Genomic DNA, 18,837 nt, shown 5'->3' with positions numbered 1-18,837 from the left:
TTTTAAAGTTTAGGAGACATTTGTTTGGGGAATCTGACTCTTTCTTACACAAAAATTTTAAAAAATTATATTCCTAATGAAATTTAGACTATATGTATATATATATATATATATATATATATATATATATACATATATATATATATATATATACATATATATGTACATATAGTTTATATTTTTAAGGAACATCTAGGTAACACATTGAATAGAGTTCTAGGCCTCTAGTCAGGAAGATTCATTTTCCTGAGTACAAATTTGCCCTCGGACATTACCTGAATGATCCTGGACAAGTCACTTAACTCTGTTGCCTCAATTTTCTCATTTGCAAAATAGAAATGGCAAACTATTGGAGGATATTTGCCAAGAAATGCTCAAATGGAATAAATAAGAGTCAGACACAACTGAAAATGACTGAACCAAAAAAGAAAAATATCTTTCACTAAACAAAACAAGAACAGTATCCTCAAATATTTATTGATATGATACCTAAAACGTTTGAAGAAATTAGTGAAAATTATAAGTTGATGGCACAGGAAGATTGTGGTAGCAGAGCCAAATAAGGGACAAAATACTATTAATGCTGGCTTCATAATTCAAAATTATCTATCTATATCTGTATATACTGAGATATACATAGATTAAATGATAGATAAATAGATTTGAACATAGATTTTGTATGTTCTTTTTAAAAAGTGTTAGTTCACAAATGAATTCAATATGTGGAAATTTGTTCCAATGACCTAATATCTATATATTTAAAAAAAAAGACTTCTCACTCTTGAAATCTGAGTAAGGAGAAAGTAATGATTTAATTCTATAGTTCGCCTCTCTCTCTCTCTCTCTCTCTCTCTCTCTCTCTCTCTCTCTCTCTCTCTCTCTCTCTCCTCTTTCACCCCTATCCTCCATTTTCTTATTAGATACTTTTCAATCAAAGTTGCCCTGGTATTTTCTATATGTTTAAGACTAATATGTACCTTATAGCTTCAACTTCTTTGGGGTAAGTGAGGTGATTACATGATTTATTCTAAAAGAATGTTACTTCTTCTGCTAGCTAAGTTTCATGAAATGTTATGGAAAAAAATGAGAGATTGATAATGTCTACAAAAGATTTATGTAATTAGATTAAATTATATTAATTATTAAATTAATATTAAACCAATAATATTAAAATAAACATACACATACAGCCTGACATTCTAGAGCTACTCTGATATGCCTTTTGTTATATCATATTATCATATTCTTTGTCATCTTCAGCTTTATCATCTTCATTTTCTTCTTTTCCTTATCTTCTTCTCTCCTTGTTTATCTTCATTATCTTCTCTTCTTTGTCTTCATATTCTGCTCCTCCCTCTCTTTCTCTTTTTCCTTCTAACAGGAACAAATGGCTAGTAGGCACACAGAAAATAAGCAAGCATGCTTATAGACAGGGTTTCTCATTTTCTCAAGTTAATATCAAGAAGTATTATATGCATTTCCCACCTCTTCTTCATCCTAGTGAATTCCTTCTGCTTTTCTCTATGTCTTGTGTAAATCTTGTTTGCTCATGATTGTAAGCATATTTTCTTTCTCATTAGATTATGAACTCTTTGAGATGAGGGACACTCTTTGCCTTTCTCAATACTCAGCTCAATCACAAACTCATTGACTTGATTTTTCAAACTACCACAAATGTTAATTAAAATGAAGACAAAAATTTTAGATAGGATCTAAGTTTCCAAAAGACTTTGCAAATGAGCAAATAAGATACCCCTTGAAACTTGACACAGAGAAGATTTCACTGAGTGCAAGGGATAATATTGTTTAAAATTACCCATGCATATGTACTGCCAAGAAACAGTTATAATTATAAAATAAAAAAAAGAAAAAGGAGGGCACTTCTAGGCAAAAAAGTCTTCATGGGTAAAGTATTGAACATACAAAAGTGAATAGTATTCTGAAGGAACAATGAGGAACAGGAATAGTTGGAAGTGTAAAGTATAGAAGAGGAAGCGAGGAGGCATAATGGATAATGGACTGGAATATAGAGTAAGGAAAATCTGAATTTGAATTTTGCTGCAGAAACTTACTAGCTGTATAATTCTAAGAAAATGATTTTTCTTCTCTGTCTCAGTTCTCTCTTCTGTAAAATGGAACATCATAATAGCATATTCTGCAAAGGGATGTTATAAGGATGATTAAAGTATATAAAACACTTAATAAATATTAGACAGTTATGCAAATGCAAGTTATGATTCTAAAAACTAATGAACTTTGTGACAGAGACAAACTGGTTTCAAAATTAATGAAGTATTTCCTTTCCTTTCAAGTTTCAAGTTGAAGGTCTAGATATTGAATAGAAAAGAAGAAAAAAGAGGGGTAAATATTGGACTGAATAAGAACTCCTTTGCCTCTTTTATTCCAAATCAATAGTAAACTGCTTCTGTAATTTAGTTTCTATTCCACTTTAAAATTGCAAAGAATGTTTCATTTTATTCATAATAATCTATAAGCAAAAGATCTGCCTCTAGATATGAAACCAATTAGAATTCTTTTAGGAACCAGATGAACTTCTGCTGGCAGCCATCACAGATATTTTAAATCAAAAAGGAGGACAGAAAGATAGAGAGGAAGTAGGCAATATTAAGTGGAGATAGCATTTATTCATTTCCCTCTTAAAAATGACTATAATATATAATATGAAAATACACCAGAAAATATGGTATGCAGTTAATTCTATTCCATTAGCAAGGCCATGAATCAGCCACTTAACCTCCCTTTTATTCCCATCTGTAAAACAATAATTGTATCCTATTCTGTTATTTAATGTGCCCAGTCTGACGAATTCACAATTTCCTCTACAGTCACACAGAATTAGACAGCCAGACATGAGGAAAATTGAGTCAAAGATGTATCAAATGCATTGAGATTTTTAGATAGAAAGAATGATATATTGTTCCAGATCTAAGATGAAATTTATAGTTGCGAAAACAAAGCCAGATTTTGCTTTTTTTCAGTATTTACAGCACAAGGAAGTTTTTACAATTCAGCGATGGGGACATTTTATAAAGTATTAATGATTTGCAGGGGCCGTGTTTTTTGTTTTATTAGATCTTTCAATTCTTTTCACAATAAACACTATTAAAAGAACATTTGAAGCAAATCTAATCTGAAGTAAATCAACCTTTAAACCTTACAATTATTTATTCATCAGACCAGAGCAACTACCAGCATCAAAGCAACTTATAATTAAGGGTAATATGTTCTAAAGAAGAACAATTATCATGTTTATCAGTGGATAAACTAGAATCTGGTTTACCAAGGTGAGGAAAGTTTACTGCCTTCTCAGTTCATAAGATGCTATTCTTTTTTAAAAATACTTTTACATACCTTTACACTTTTCAGTAGCCCACTGTCTATTTAACTTCAAAGAAGTAACATCATTTTAGTGTTTATGTTTGTAGTAGCTATATTAAAAACCATACCATTTTTTTTCTGTATTGGAACCATGTTTGAGTGTATATATTGCTGTCTAAAACTTGCAATTATTTTGAATTGTGTACATTAGTAAAACATTTCTACACAGAGTACTTCTGCAAAAAGGAAGAGTTGGAGAAATATATGTAAATTAGAAAGATTTGGATCATGTTATGGTTTATTCATCATAGGATCCTTGCCTCTTCCCTGACCATCGGTATGTCCTGTTAATTCCACTGGCATGATTTGCTCTTATATCCCCAATTTTTTATAGCCTCTGTAGCTTAGTTAAGACACTCATCACTGTCAAATTGTACTACTATATTAGTCTCTTGAATGACATTTTGTTTCCTGTAGTCTTTCCCTCTCTCATTCATAAAACTACCAAAATAATATTTCTAAAGTACTGCTCTTATCTCATGATCTCTTTCCCAAGAATTTTTCATTGCCTACTGAATAAAATACAAACTTTCTTTGATATGATTACTATACTTTATGTACTCTATAACTCAGATACTTTGCAATAGTCACAGTAATCCTCTGTAGTTATTCTCCATTGTTATGCCTTTGAATTATGTTGGGTTTTTCAATTTAACATTATAGTCCTTTCCCACCACTCGTATCTTTACCCATTGTAATCCCCTATTCCTATCACTTATTGGATAAAATATGGTTTAATGTAGTGAAAATAATGCTGGGGCTGGACTTATAAGACAAAGATTTAAATCACATCACATTAAATTATATTTGTACGACTACAGCCCTATCACTTCACTTCTCATAGACTCAGTTTCATCACCTAAAGATAACTAGTTCCATGACAAACAGAATACTGACCTAGAAAGAAGAAGGCCTGGGTTTAAATCTCAAAAACTTACTAGATTCGTGACTCAGAATAAGTCATCAAATATATATTTTTACCTCAGTTTCAATTATTTAAAAAAAATTAAGTGCTTTATTTTTTCTGCTTATATGTATATGAACTTTTTAAAATACATATTTCTTTATGAATCATGATGGGAGAGAAAAATCTGAACAAAAGGGAAAAACCACAAGAGGAAAAAACAGAGACAAGGTATGAACAGAAAATGCATTGATTTACATTAATTCTCCATAATTATTTTTCTGGATGCAGATGGCATTTTCTATACAAAGTTTATTGGGATTGCCTTGGATCATTGAAGTACTGAAAAGAACCAAATCTTTCACAGTTGATATTCACATATTCTTGTTGTTAATGTGTACAATGAATTCCAGGTTCTGCTTGTTTTGCTTAGCATCAATTCATATAAAAATTTCCAGACCTTTCTAAAAATCTGCTTGTTCATCATTTTTAGAATGATAATATTCTATCACCTTCATATTATCATAACTTTTTCAGCCATTCCCCAATTTATGGGCATCTACTTATTTTCTAATTCTTTGTTACTGCTAAAAAAGTTAAAAAATAAAAAAGAGCTGCTACAAACATATTTGCACATGTGGTCCTCCTTTATGATTTTGTTGGAATACAGAACCAGTAATGGAATTGCTGTATCAAAGGATATATAAAGTTTTATAGCTGTTTTGGGTATAGTTCTGAATTACTTTCCAGAAAGGTTGTATCATTTCATACATCCATGAACAATGCATTAGTATCTCAGTTGTTCCACATTCCCTCCAATATTTATCATTGTCTATAATGGGCTAGAACTCTGGAGAAATATACTTGAAGCAAGGATTCTTACAACAAGGTATTAATGAAGTAGAACTGATCTAGTTTAACACGGGATTTAATAGTTCTCTAGTTCAGTATGATTGATTTAATCTTACAGCAAATAATGGTTCCCTAGTGATGTTATACTTAGTATGATGAATTGATTTAATAGTTTTTTTTATTGTTATATTAGTTTTTATTTACTAGATACATGCATGGGTAATTTTACAACATTGATAATTGCCAAACCTTATGTTCTATTTTTTCCCCTCCTTCTCCCCTCCTCAGATGGCAGGTTGACCAATACATGTTAAATATGTTAAAGTATAAATTAAATACAATATATGTATACCTGTCCAAACAGTTGTTTTGCCATATAAAAAGAATTGGACTTTGAAATAGTGTACAATTAGATTGTGAAGGAAATCCTAAATGCAGTCAGACAAAATTAGAGGGATTGGGAATTCTATGTAGTGGTTCATAGTCATCTCCCAGAGTTCTTTCTCTGGGTGTAGCTGGTTCAGTTCATTACTGCTCTATTGGAATTGATTTGGTTCATCTCATTGTTGAAAATGGCCACATCCATCAGAATTGATCATCATATATCATTGTTGTTGAAGTATACAATGATAACCTGGTCCTACATATTTCACTCAGCCTCAATTCATGTAAGTTTCTCCAGGCATTTCTGAAATAATACTGTTGGTCATTTCTTACAGAACAATATTCCATAATTTTCATATACCACAATTTATTTAACCATTCTCCAATTGATGGACATCCACTCAGTTTCCAGTTTCTGGCCACTACAAAGAGGACTGCCATAAACATTCTTATACATACAGGTCTCTTCTTTAAAATCTCTTTGGGATATAAGCCCAGTACTAACACTGCTGGATCAAAGGGTATGAACAGTTTGATAACTTTTTGAGCATAGTTCCAAATTGCTCTCCAGAATGGATGGATGTATTCACAATTCCACCAACAATGTATCAGTGTCCCTGTTTTCCCACATCCCCTCCAATATTGTGCATTATATTTCCCTGTCATTCTAGCCAATCTAAAAGGTGTGTAGTGGTATCTCAGAGTTGTCTTAATTTGCATTTCTCTGATTAATAATGACTTGGAGCATCTCTTCATATGGCTAGAAATAGTTTCAATTTCTTCATCTGAGAATTGCCTTTGACCTTTTATCAGTTGGAGAATGGCTTGATTTCTTATAAATAAGAGTCAATTGTCTATATATTTTAGAAATGAGGACTTTATTGGAACTTTGACTGTAAAAATGTTTTCCTAATTTATTGTTTCCCTTCTAATCTTATTTGCATTAGTTTTTTTTTTTGTTGTTTGTTTGTTTTTGTACAAAAACTTTTCAATTTGATATAATCAAAGTTTTCTACTTTGTGATCAATAATGATCTCTAGTTCTTCTTTGGTCATGAATTCATTCCTCTTCAACAGGTCTGAGAGGTAAACTATCCTACGTTCCTTTAATTTATTTATAATCTCATTCTTTATGCCTAGGTCATGAACCCATTTGACCTGTCCTTGGTGTACAGTGTTAAGTGTGGGTCAATGCCTAGTTTTTGCCATATTAATTTTCAATTTTCCCAGCAATTTTTGTCAAACATTGAGTTCTTATTCCAAAAGCTGGGGTCCTTGGGTTTGTCAAACATTAGATTATTAAAATTATTTTATTTGTCCTTTGGACATAAAAATTTCTACTGATCAACTAGTCTATTTTTCAACCAATACCAAATGGTTTTGCTAACCACTGCTTTGTAATATAAATTTAGATCTGGTATAGCTAGGCCAACTTCATTTGATTTTTTTCCCCTTAATTCCCTTGAAATTCCTGAACCTTTTTCTTTTTTCCATATGAACTTGGTTGTTACTTTTTCTAGGTCATTGAACTAGTTTTTTGGGAGTCTGATTAGTATAGCACTAAATAAATAGATTAATTTAGGTAGTATTGTCATCTTTATTATATTTGCTCACCTTATCCAAGAGCATTTAACATTTTTCCAATTGGTTGGATCACATTAAATTATGTGGAAAGTGTTTGTAGTTTTGCTCATATAGTTTCTGATTGTCCCTTGGCAGATAGATTCCTAAATATTTTATACTATGGGTAGTTACTTTAAATGGAATTTCTCTTTGTAACTCTAACTGTTCGATTTTGTTAGTGACATATAAGAATGCTGATGATTTATGTGGATTTATTTTGCATCCTGCAACTTTGCTAAAGATGTGGATTATTTCTAACAGCTTTTTAATAGAATCTTTGGGGTTCTCTAAGTATACCATCGTATCATCAGCAAAGAGTGATAATTTGGTTTCCTCATTCCCTACTTAAATACCTTTAATCTCTTTCTCCATTCTTATTGCCAAAGCTAGCATTTCTATTACAATATTGAATAGTAATGGTGATAATGGGCAACCTTGTTTCACCCCAATCTTAAGGGAATGATTGCACTTTATCCCCATTATATATGATGCTTACTGATGGTTTTAAATAGATGCTACTGATTATTTTAAGGAAAATTCCTTTTATTCCTATACTATCAAGTGTTTTTTAATAGAAATGGATGTTGGATTTTATCAAATGTTTTTCTGCATCTATTGAGATAATCATATGTTTTTTGTTAATTTAGTTATTAATATGGCCAATTATACTGATAGTTTTCCTAATATTAAACCAGCCCTGTATTTCTGGTATAAATCCTACTTGACTATGATGTATTTTCCTGGGGATGATTTTCTTTAGTCTTTTTGCTAATATCTTATTTAAGATTTTAGCATCAATATTCATTAGGGAGATTGATCTATAGTTTTGTTTTTGTTTTTGTTTTTTTTCTCTGTTTTCAACCTACCTGGTTTGAGTATCAGTACCATGTCTGTGTCATAAGAGGAATTTGGTAGGATTCCTTCATTCTCTATATTTTCAAATAGTTTCTATAACATTGGAGCTAATTGTTCTTTGAATGTTTGGTAGGATTTCTATGTAAATCCATTTGGTCCTGAATTTCTTAGGGAGTTGATGAATAGCTTGTTCTATTTCTTTTTCTGAAATGGAACTATTTAAGCAATTTACTTCCTCCTCTGTTAATCTGGGAAGCCTATATTTTTGGAGGTAGTCCTCCATTTCACTTAGCTTATCAAATTTATTGGCATAAAGTTGGGCAAAGTGACTCATTATTTCTTTAATATCCTCTTCATTGGTGGAAAGTTCCCCTTTTTCATTTTTAAGATTAATAATTTGATTTTCCTCTCTCCCTTTTCTAATCAGATTTACCAAAGGTTTATCTATTTTATTGTTTTTTTCTTAAAACCAACTATTAGTTTTATTTATTAGTTCAATAGTTTTTTCAATATTATTTTTTAATATTAATAATTTTAATATTTTTCAATATTATTAATTTCTCCTTTTAATTTTAGAATTTCAAGTTTAGTATTTGATTGGGGGTTTTTAATTTGGTCTTTTTCTAGCTTTTTAACTTGTAAGCCCAATTCATTGATCTTCTCTTTCACTATTTTCTTCAAGTAAGCCTCTAAAGATATAAAATTTTCCCTTATTACTGCTTTAGCTGCATCCCACAAATTTTTGGTATAATGTCTCATAGTTGTCATTATCTTGAGTGAAATTATTAATTGTGTCTATAATTTGCTGCTTCACCCAATCATTCTTTAAGATGAGATTATTTAGTTTCCAATTACTTTTTCATCTATTTACCCCCAACTTTTTGTTGAATGTAGTTTTTATTGCATCATGATCTGAAAAGAAAAGCCTTTAATATTTCTGCCTTCCTGCATTTAATTTTGAGATCTTTATGTCCTAATATATGGTCAATTTTTATTTAAGTTCCATGAACTGCTGATCAGAAAGCATACTCCTTTCTGTTACCATTCAGTTTTCTCCAAAGATCTATCATACCTAATTTTTCTAGTATTCTACTTACCTCTTTAATTTCTTTCTTGTTTCTTTTGTGGTTTGATTTATCTAATTCTTGGAGTGCAAGGTTGAGATCTTCCACTATTATAGTTTTGTTTACTATTTTTTCTTGCAACTCTCTTAACTTCTCGTTTAGGAAATAAGATGCTATACTAGTTGGTGAATATATATATTTAGTATTGATATTGCTTCAATGTCTATGCTACCATTTAGCAAGATATAGTTTCCTTCCTTATCTTTTTTGAGTAGATCAATTTTTGCTTTTGCTTGATCTGAGATAAGGATGGCTACCCCTGCTTGTTTGACTTCACTTGAAGCATAATAGATTCTGCTCCAGCCTTTTACCTTTACTTTGTATGTATCTCCCTGCTTTAAATGTATTTCCTGTAAACAACATATTGTAGGGTTCTGACTTTTGATCCAGTCTGCTATCTGTCTCTGCTTACTGGGAGAGCTCATCCCATTCACATTTACAGTTAAAATTATTAATTCTGTATTTCCTGCCATCATATTATTTACAGATTATGCTTTTTTCCCTTACCACCCCTGAACCCCTTTCCCAGTATTAAACTTATGAGCCCCACTTGCATCACACAGCCCTCCCTCTTCAGTATCCCTCCCTCCTCCCTTTAAATCCCTTTCCCTTGCTTGTACCCTTCCCTTATTACTCTTTTCCTTTTCCCTTTCCCTCTCCCTCTTTTTAATGAGGTGAGAGAGAATTTTCTGTAAAACCAATATGTCAATTATTTTCTCTTTGAGGCAATTCTGATGAGAGTAAGGTTCACACAATGTGCCTCCCCCCCTCTCTAACTTCCCTCATAGATGATAGGTTTTCTTTGCCTCTTTGTGGGATGTAGTTTCCCTCTTTTATCTCCTCCTTTCCCTTTTTCTGACACTATCCCCTTTCCATTTCTACTTCCTTTTTTTGTTTGTTATATCAGTAAAATCAAATTATACATGTAGTCTTAGTGTATATCCACAACAGAAATACAGTTCTCAGGAGTGCCTTTTACCTTTTTTCTGCTTCTCTTGAGTCCTATGATTGGAGATCAATTTTTTTTTTTTGTTTAGATCTGGTTTTTTCTTTAGAAACAAATGGAATTCATTTGTTTCATTAAATGTCCATCTTCTTCCATGGAAGAATATGCTAAACCTTAGTTGGGTAGTTTATTCTTGGCTGCATTCCAAGTTCTTTTGCCTTTCTAAATATCAGATTCCAGGCCCTTCGATCCTTTAATGTAGAGGCAGCCAGATCTTGAGTGACCCTTATTGTGGCATTTTGGTATTTGAATTATTTTTCCCTGGGTGCTTGTAGTATTTTTTCCTTAGTCTTATTGTTCTGAAATTTGGCCACAATGTTCCATGGAGTTTTTTTGTTTGTTTGTTTGTTTGTTTGTTTTTAGGGTCTTTTTCAGAAGGCATTTGATGAATTTTTTCAATGCCTATTTTACCTTCTGGTTGTATTACCTCTGGGCAATTCTCGTTGATGATTTCCTGTAAAATAGTATCTAGGCTCTTTTTTAATCATAATTTTCGGGAAGTCCAATAATCCTCAGATTCTCTCTCCTAGATCTGTTTTCCAGGTCTATCATTTTGCCAAGTAGATATTTGACATTTTTCTCCAGATTTGTTGTTTTTGCTTGACTGATTCTTGGTGTCTTAATGAGGATTCAGAACTGCCTTGAGGCTAAAGGTTAAGCAGCAAAGTAGCACTCTGCCTCCTCCCCCAAAGCCTGCTTTGAGTATTAGCAGTCACCCTCACCACATTGGAAGTATCTCTACCTGGGCAGTGAAGTTGAGCTGGGGAAATTCCATTACCCCAGGCCGACTCCCCGACTGTGCAGATGAGAGGCTGACTGTGCCCCTGCAGTGCAGGTTTGTGACTGACCCCCCAACAAGAGCCCCTAGCTGCAGAATGCTGCAAAGAGCTGTGCTATGTTCTGAGCTGAGTCACTGCTGGTCCTGGGTGGGCACAGTCAGATCCTTTCACACTCTAGCATCCCTCAAGTTACCCTCTACCTTAGGCTCTAATTTCTCTGCTGGTCCACTATTCTGTGACCAAAGCAAAGCAGTCAGGCTATGGCAGAGAGCTCTATGTAAACCTTCCAGCAGCCGTACCACTCCCGATTCTATCCCTGTCCTGTGCTGGTCTGCTCCTGCCACTCAGGACAAACCTTTTCTGGTGATATTCTAGATTATCTTTAGCTGCTGAGTTGTTGTACTTCCAATCTTCATGAACCTTACCAGTCTAGTGCTATTTTTGAGGCTGATTTTAAAAATTGGTAATGAGAGTATGAGAGGAGCTTAGATTCTCACCTGTGTCTTCTCTGCCATCTTGAACTGATTTAATTGTAATAGAATATATAAACTTGGGACAAACTCAGCCACAGTAGAGAAAACTTGATCAGCTTCATGGTGGCTTTCCTGCTTTCATCACTTCTCCACTAAGACCAAGGACTGGGGCTGGTCCCGAGATCCTCCAGAGAGCTAATCTGGACATTATATTTTAATCCACCCCAGTGTGGGGACTCTAGAAAGCAACAGTAAGTTTTGTCACCCCAATGTGGGAGCTCTAGAAAGCAGGACATTACATTGAGATGTCAAGAACTGCTGACTGGCAGATTAGCTGAGACTGATGCCACAGACTATAAGACTGCGGGAGACAATAAAGGCTTTGGACTTTATCCTTAACTTTTCTTGTGGTAATTATTCTGCTGAAACCAACACTGGTCCCCAAACCTCCAGAAAGCTAACAAGAATATTAAAATCATCTTAACCAATCAGAGAAGTGTGGGGTGGTACTTCAGAAATGTTTTAATTTGCATTTCTCTAATCAATAGTGATTTAGAGCATTTTTCATATGACTAAATATGGCTTTAATTTTGTCATCTGAAAATTTTCTGTTCATACCCTTTAATCATTTATCAATTAGGGTACCTCAGTTTCCTTAACTATAAAAGGGGAATTATTATAGTTCTTACCTGGCAGGGTTATTGTAAGGATTAGATAGATAATATTTGGACAAAGTACGCAAGTTTGTAGCACATAGTGGATATTATACAATTGTTTCTCTAATTCTAAGCTATAAAATAGGAATGATAATATTTCCACCATATACCTCATATAGTCATTATGTTGAATGTAATTTGTAAATTCTAAAGTGTTTTTCATTTATAAATTACTATTATATTAATCCCAATGCCTGGGAATGATCATTTCTTTCTGTTTCATCATAGCACTTTGTATGAATCTCTCATTTTTCCTTTTTAAGTTGTACCATGAGTTAAATCATTTGGTTTATGTTCTGTAGGGGTTCTGATTTAGTTCATAATCACTCTTCTAGATATTCATATTATCCCTCTACTTGTCCATCTTCTCTATTTAATTAATTTTTCCCACTGGTTCCACACAGTTATTTATTTTTGTCAAATATTTCTCAATTTTATTCTACAATACCTTTAAAACTGCTCAGGTAGTGCCATATGATCCTAGGGAAATAAGACTATATTTATCTTTCCTAATCTAATGAAAGCATCCTATTAATTATTTGGTAGGATGAAAGTATATTGCATTTTTGAAATGGAATCTTGCAGGTAATAGAATCCAACATCTTTATTTTACAGAAAACGGAACTGGGGAGCAGAGAAGTTAATCAAAATGTGCACTGTTTATACAAAATGTATAAGTTACAAATAAACAATATTTAATCTTGTATCTCTATCCTATACATTGCAGGAGATAATTTCCAAATGAGATTCTTTCCAATATCCATCAGAGCTGAACACCAATATCCATCAAGCAAAAGCTAATCTAATGAACTGTATATTTCTATCTCTAAGCCTATTCTTGGCCCTCAAATCATCAAGGTCTAGTTCTCTAGTTGGTTTCTTCCCTTTCATGTATTTCAAGTGATTTTCAAAGTCTTCTTTATCATTATAAAGTCATACTTTGTGAATTTCCTTTTTCTCACTTGGATTCTCCATTTTTTATAAATATTTTTCTCTACAGAAACTCTAAAAATTAGCCACAAAGGTTCTTTTTAAATCACTTGATGTTTCTGATGTTGAATTCCAATGTGAATTGTTCCTTTTTAAAAGTCTATTTTTTGAATTTTTCCAACTTCCTATATTTTAGAAGTTTATTTTGAAACTAGGTAAAGACATGAAGGATTTCATTTTTTAAAAATTTTATCTCTTCAACTGGTATGTTGAATTTATGTTGTACCTATGCCTCAATTAAACTTCGTTTATGAATTAGTTTTAAAGTCCAACTTAAATGCCTTTTCCTTCAGGAATCCTTCCCCTATCCTAAGTTCTTCTATTAATTGTGTCCTTTCTCTACTTCAGACTTCAGGCAGTTCCTATCATGTGAATTATACCCTTATGCATGATTATTTATTATAATTATCTATGCATGTATCACAACTCCCTACAATAATGTGACTTTCCCTAAGTCTGAGTTCATGTTTTTGAACTTATGTATCTTTACTCCACCACATTTTGGTTTTGAATACAGTGGACACTTAACAAATATTTGTTAATAATAACATGAACAAATGGTTTTAAGTAATAATCAATTGTTAATTTTCCTATGACTATCTTTGGCATTTCAACCTTGTGGGAATAATATAATCACTAATAGTTCATTTAAATTATCCAGGCCAAGAATAGGAACTCTTACAGCTTATTACCCAAGAGAAGCATAGTCATAAGCTCTGCAGTCAGGATCCTTACTCACTACTGCCCTTACAGCTTGATCACCAATTAATTTAGAGTTATCAATATAACCATTCAGAAAGAAACCACTTCCTAAAATGCTTCCATGTTATTAGAGAATAATACATTTTCCATCCTCTAGATTTAGTCCATTGTAATCTACTTACAATCCAACTGTATTTCAGTAGGTTAGCACAGTTAGAGCATAGAGGCAAAAAGTCCAAGTTGGGAATATCTGTTCCCTTTCTAAGCTATTTATTGAGGAAGATGCTTACACACTACTGTATGTGATTAGAGGTGTTGTCTGACCCAAATAAGAATAGATATTAAGAGTAAATTAAAAGGTACATTGCAAATCGTAAAATGCCACAATTATAATTAGTCTATAGTCAACAAGCTTAACATTTAGTTATTTTATACCTTAAGCCTTTTATTGAACTTCTGTTGAATTCAAGGAAATTTTATAAAAGCAAAACTAGGATGTACTGATAAATGTTTAACAATTGAGCTTTCTAGGAAAAAATAAAATAGAACGCACATACACTTTCAAATTTAATCTGCATTATTAATATTTTCTTAAGCCAGACAACCAACATGATAATAAATAAAGTTCTAATTTTCAGCAATAGTTGCTTTCTGAAATGTAAATTCATTCTATAAACTTAACAATCGGTTTTTTGAAAGCTGGGAAACTGGTTCCAGCATATTCCTGTATGATTAAAAAATGAAAGATTAATCATAGTTGAAAAATAGACTTGTAATTTTTTTGTTGAAGCCTCTCTTTAGTATATAAAAAAAATCAACTCAAGAGGCATTTTCTCGTGTATCTATAGCATTGTTGTTATAATAGTTCTGGCACCCTACCTATGGAACCTAGCACATTGTTTTGTATATAATATGTATTTATTACATATTACATAATAATTTAATAAATATATAAAGTATTGGATATAGAATCAGGACAATTGGGTACAATTACTAACTAATTCTGGGGATGACCATTAATCAATTATGGATTTGGACTCAGAGGACCTGGTTTTGAATCCTAATATTGTCATTTATTATGTGTGTTAACTTGAAAAGTCATTTTACTTCTCTAGGACTCAGTTTCCTCATTTGTCAAATGAGTGAGATAGATTAAATGATCTCCAAGGACCATTCCATCTCTATTTCAAAGATCTTTTAAGCCTATGTGGTTGTTTTAGATAGACACTAAGGTCCCTTCCTACACTTAATCTGTGACACTATTATTCTCTTCCAGTTTAATTTAATTCAATTAAACAAGAATATTCAGGGTCTACTCATCACCAAATATTAGCGAGGGCCTCAGATAAAGAATTAGGTGTTCTTGCCCTTAAGAAATTTACATCCCATTGGAAGAATTTTGTTAACAAGGAAGAATTCCAGACCATGATAACTTAAGGAGTTAGGCTTTTCATTACTTAGTAGTTAATACTGAGAAAAGAATGAAAAGTTCATAGTCAGTCTCATTTCATTTTATGGAATTCATATCTAATTCTCACCCAATCTGGAAGAAACTCTTAGGGCAGATATAGGAAAATGTTTTTCAAATATACCATAATATTTTATAAATTTTTAGAAGTCCCTAATTAGAAGAATTAATTATTGATTTCTCTTTTTATTATTTTAGTTGTGTACATATATATATATATGTATGTATTTGTGTCTATATAAATATATACACAGAGATATAAAACTTCCTATTAGATTATAAATTAGTATTACTTTTAGACTGCAATTTAGAGACTGTTTTTAAAAAAAAAATGGGGCAGCTAGATGGTACAGTGCATAGAGCACCAGCCCTGAAGTCAGAAGGACCTGAGTACAAATCTGGTCTCAGATACTTAACACTTCCTGGCTATGTGACCTTGGGCAAGTCACTTAACCCCAATTGCCTCAGCAAAGGAAAAAAAAAAAAAAAGTAGTGCCTAGGACCTACAAATATCAGAATAATTAGCAATCTATCGTGGTTTCTAGAGTTTTCACACTTGAAATTTCTATATTTATCATTCATGTGTATGAATGGATGGATATACATACATATTCATTTGTGTTTATATACATACAAACATGTATGTACTGTGTACACATTGCATATATTTATGCATAATGTACTAAAGGAGTAGGGTTATATTAATATCAGTTTTATTTCCAAAAGGTAAAATAAGTTACAACATTACAAACAAGGTCTTATTTTAGAAAAATACCACTTTAATAGTGGTATTATGTCTGTCTTTCCTGTAGTGCTTCTATCTCATAATTACCCATTACCTCCTATTTGGTCTTTACTTTATCTTCAGTAATCTCATTAGCTACTATAGTTTCCATTTTTATCTCTTTAAAATATTCCACAAATCTATATATACAGACTTTGCCTCTTTCTTTAACTCTAGTTCCTTTATCCAAGTATCTGCTAAACAATTTAACCTGGGTGTCCCATAGGCATCTCAAACTTAACATCTCTAAGAATAATTTCTTGAATAAATTAGCATAATAAGATAATATTCAAAATTTTTGAATTAATATTTATTAATGATATTGGACTATAGTTTTCTTTATTTGTTTTAACTTTACTAGGTTTAATAGTATAGGTTTTACTATATTTGTCTCATAATAAGATTCTGGTATAGTTAGTTCTTCAACTTTTGAAGACAATCTGTGAAGTATAGGAATTAAATATGCTTTAAAAGTTTGATAGAATTCTCCATGTAATGTATCAAGTCCAGAAATATTTTTCTCATAGTTCATTTACAGATAGATTTATTGCTTTTTCTTGCATTGAGTTATTTAAGATAGTTTGAATATTTTGTTTTTGATATCATTTCTCTATTTCTTTTATGTTTTACTAGCAAATAACTATGAATAATATGTTCTGATTATTCTTTTTATTTCTCCTAGTTTTGCTGTGGTTTCACCTTATTTCCTATTTTATTTATTTAATTTTCAGCTTTCTTCTTTTTAATCAGATACATTAAATATTTGTAACTATTATTAGAGACTACTTATATCAGCCTGCTTTCCCCATCAGCAGCAGTTGATAGCTTTTCAGGGCTGGTGCTTATAGGTTGCAAAGTAGGATTTTGCTCCTGAAGGACTATGACTAAACTAGCTGACTGGCCTGAGCAAAGTTCCTCAGTTTAGAACTCTTGTCTTTATGGCACTGGAATGTAAAAAAGGGGAACAAGGTACAGGGTTGGTTTTTATTTAAATCTGTTATTTCTGCATGTCTTCTAATAGGGTCCCCTGTTACTACTTTAGGAAGGTGGGTAAGGGGTACTAAGTGACTTCAAAATCAGTGAACATCAGTTTCTGTTTTATTTTTTAAACTTCTTTTGGATTTTAGGTGTCCTAAACCACAGAAACACCTGAAGTTGCTTAATCTTTGGGATATAATTTCTGTTTTGAAGAGGTTTGAGAGATTGTGGGATCAGAGGAAGAATTTAATCTGCCCTCTCTTTGCTCATGAGATTTAGTAGCCTATCTGGTATTATGATTTCATCTAAAAATCTAGATTTATTCAACATTATGCATGGCTTTAAAAGACAAGTAGAGAAATCTTCATATTATCATAAGCAGAGAAAAAAGGACATCAAGTCCAACTCCCTCATCATCCAGATGAGGAAAAATGAAGCACAGATTAATGAAATAATTTGTTCAAGGACATTCAGACAATAAGAGTTAGAGGTTGAATTTGAAGACTTGTTCTTTGACTCCTGAATCAGTTCTTTATCCCACTCTGTTTTTCACACACTATTTCTTTTTCTCTTTCACAGCGATGTTTCTGCCATGCCAATATGCCTTTCAATTGTATTCACTATACTAGGTTTTTCTCCTCCTTCCAATATATACTCCATGAAGTTCCCAAACTGATATTCCTAAAGGACTATTTAGCTCTATCACCCCTTGCCCAAGAAGCTGCTGACTCCATGAGAAAATAAAGAATTTTCTATTCATCATCTAAAACCTGGCACTCTGGAGCCAATCTAGCTTTCTAGATTGATCTCATATTAATCCCCCTTGTGTACTATATAATCCATCTATGGTGGCCTACTTGTCATTTTTCAAATACAGCAATCTACCTCCTGATTCATATTCTCTTCTTATTTCCATAACAGTAGTTCAGCTCAAGAGCCTTTTTTTCATTTGTATTTTCAGATCCTCTCAGTTGTTAGCACTTACTAGCCTCTCCCTTCTCCCCCTAAAAATGACTTGCATTTACTTTTTACCTATTTTATTATTTTCCTCTTTGTGTACTTGTTTTTTTTTATCTAATTGTTGCATGATTCTATTTTTTCCAAAATGATCCACCAGATTTTGGAGAATTAAAAGCTAAGTTAATTCATCTCCTATTATTGTGCCTTTGAGTAATTAATGGAATTTAGAAGTGCCTTGATTTATGAACTACTTTAGTTATTCTTTGGTATATAACAATATTTATAATATATATTTATGGTTTTCATGCTAATTTTTCATACAGAAGGTGTTCAGATATCCTGCTATAATCATAACTCCATATTGAATGTCAGGTCAGTGAGATGAGATTTATTTAACTTAGCTGACAGTTTCTTGCCTAGCTATATGCTATGATTTGGTCAGCTCCACTGGAAGCAGATTATGCTGCAATTAATTGGAGAAAAAACCTTTGCAACAAGTATGTCTGATAAAGTTTTGATAGTCAAAATATCCAGGGAGTTGATGGAAACTTGAAGAGGCAGCATGAGACAAAAAGCTGTCATCACAATCTGCAGATTTGGGGTCAGGATATATAAATCATCAAGAATAAGTGGTCTTGGGCAAATCCCTTAAACTCACAGTTCTCTAACCACTCTCTGCCAGAAAGGGATTTGTAACTTTTTGTGTATTTTCTGGCCTCCTTTAACAGTATGATTACTATTCAAAGTAATATTTTAAAATGTAAATAAGACACATAGAAATAAAAAAGAAAAAATTGATATTTAACTATAATCTGTGTATATATTTATGTATATATAAACA

General features: G+C 32.2%; 1 protein-coding gene across 2 annotated transcripts in view; it reads right to left on the bottom strand.

The window, feature by feature from the left end:
- The window catches only part of EDIL3 (EGF like repeats and discoidin domains 3), a 685,096-nt gene that overhangs the window by 317,474 nt on the left and 348,785 nt on the right, over positions 1 to 18,837 (bottom strand). The gene's annotated exons all lie outside the window — the stretch shown is intronic.

The sequence above is a fragment of the Sminthopsis crassicaudata genome, chromosome 1 (genome assembly GCF_048593235.1).
Source record: "Sminthopsis crassicaudata isolate SCR6 chromosome 1, ASM4859323v1, whole genome shotgun sequence".
Classification (NCBI taxonomy): Eukaryota; Metazoa; Chordata; class Mammalia; order Dasyuromorphia; family Dasyuridae; genus Sminthopsis; species Sminthopsis crassicaudata.
Note: the sequence above shows the minus strand (reverse complement) of the source record. Positions and strands in the feature narration are given on the sequence as shown.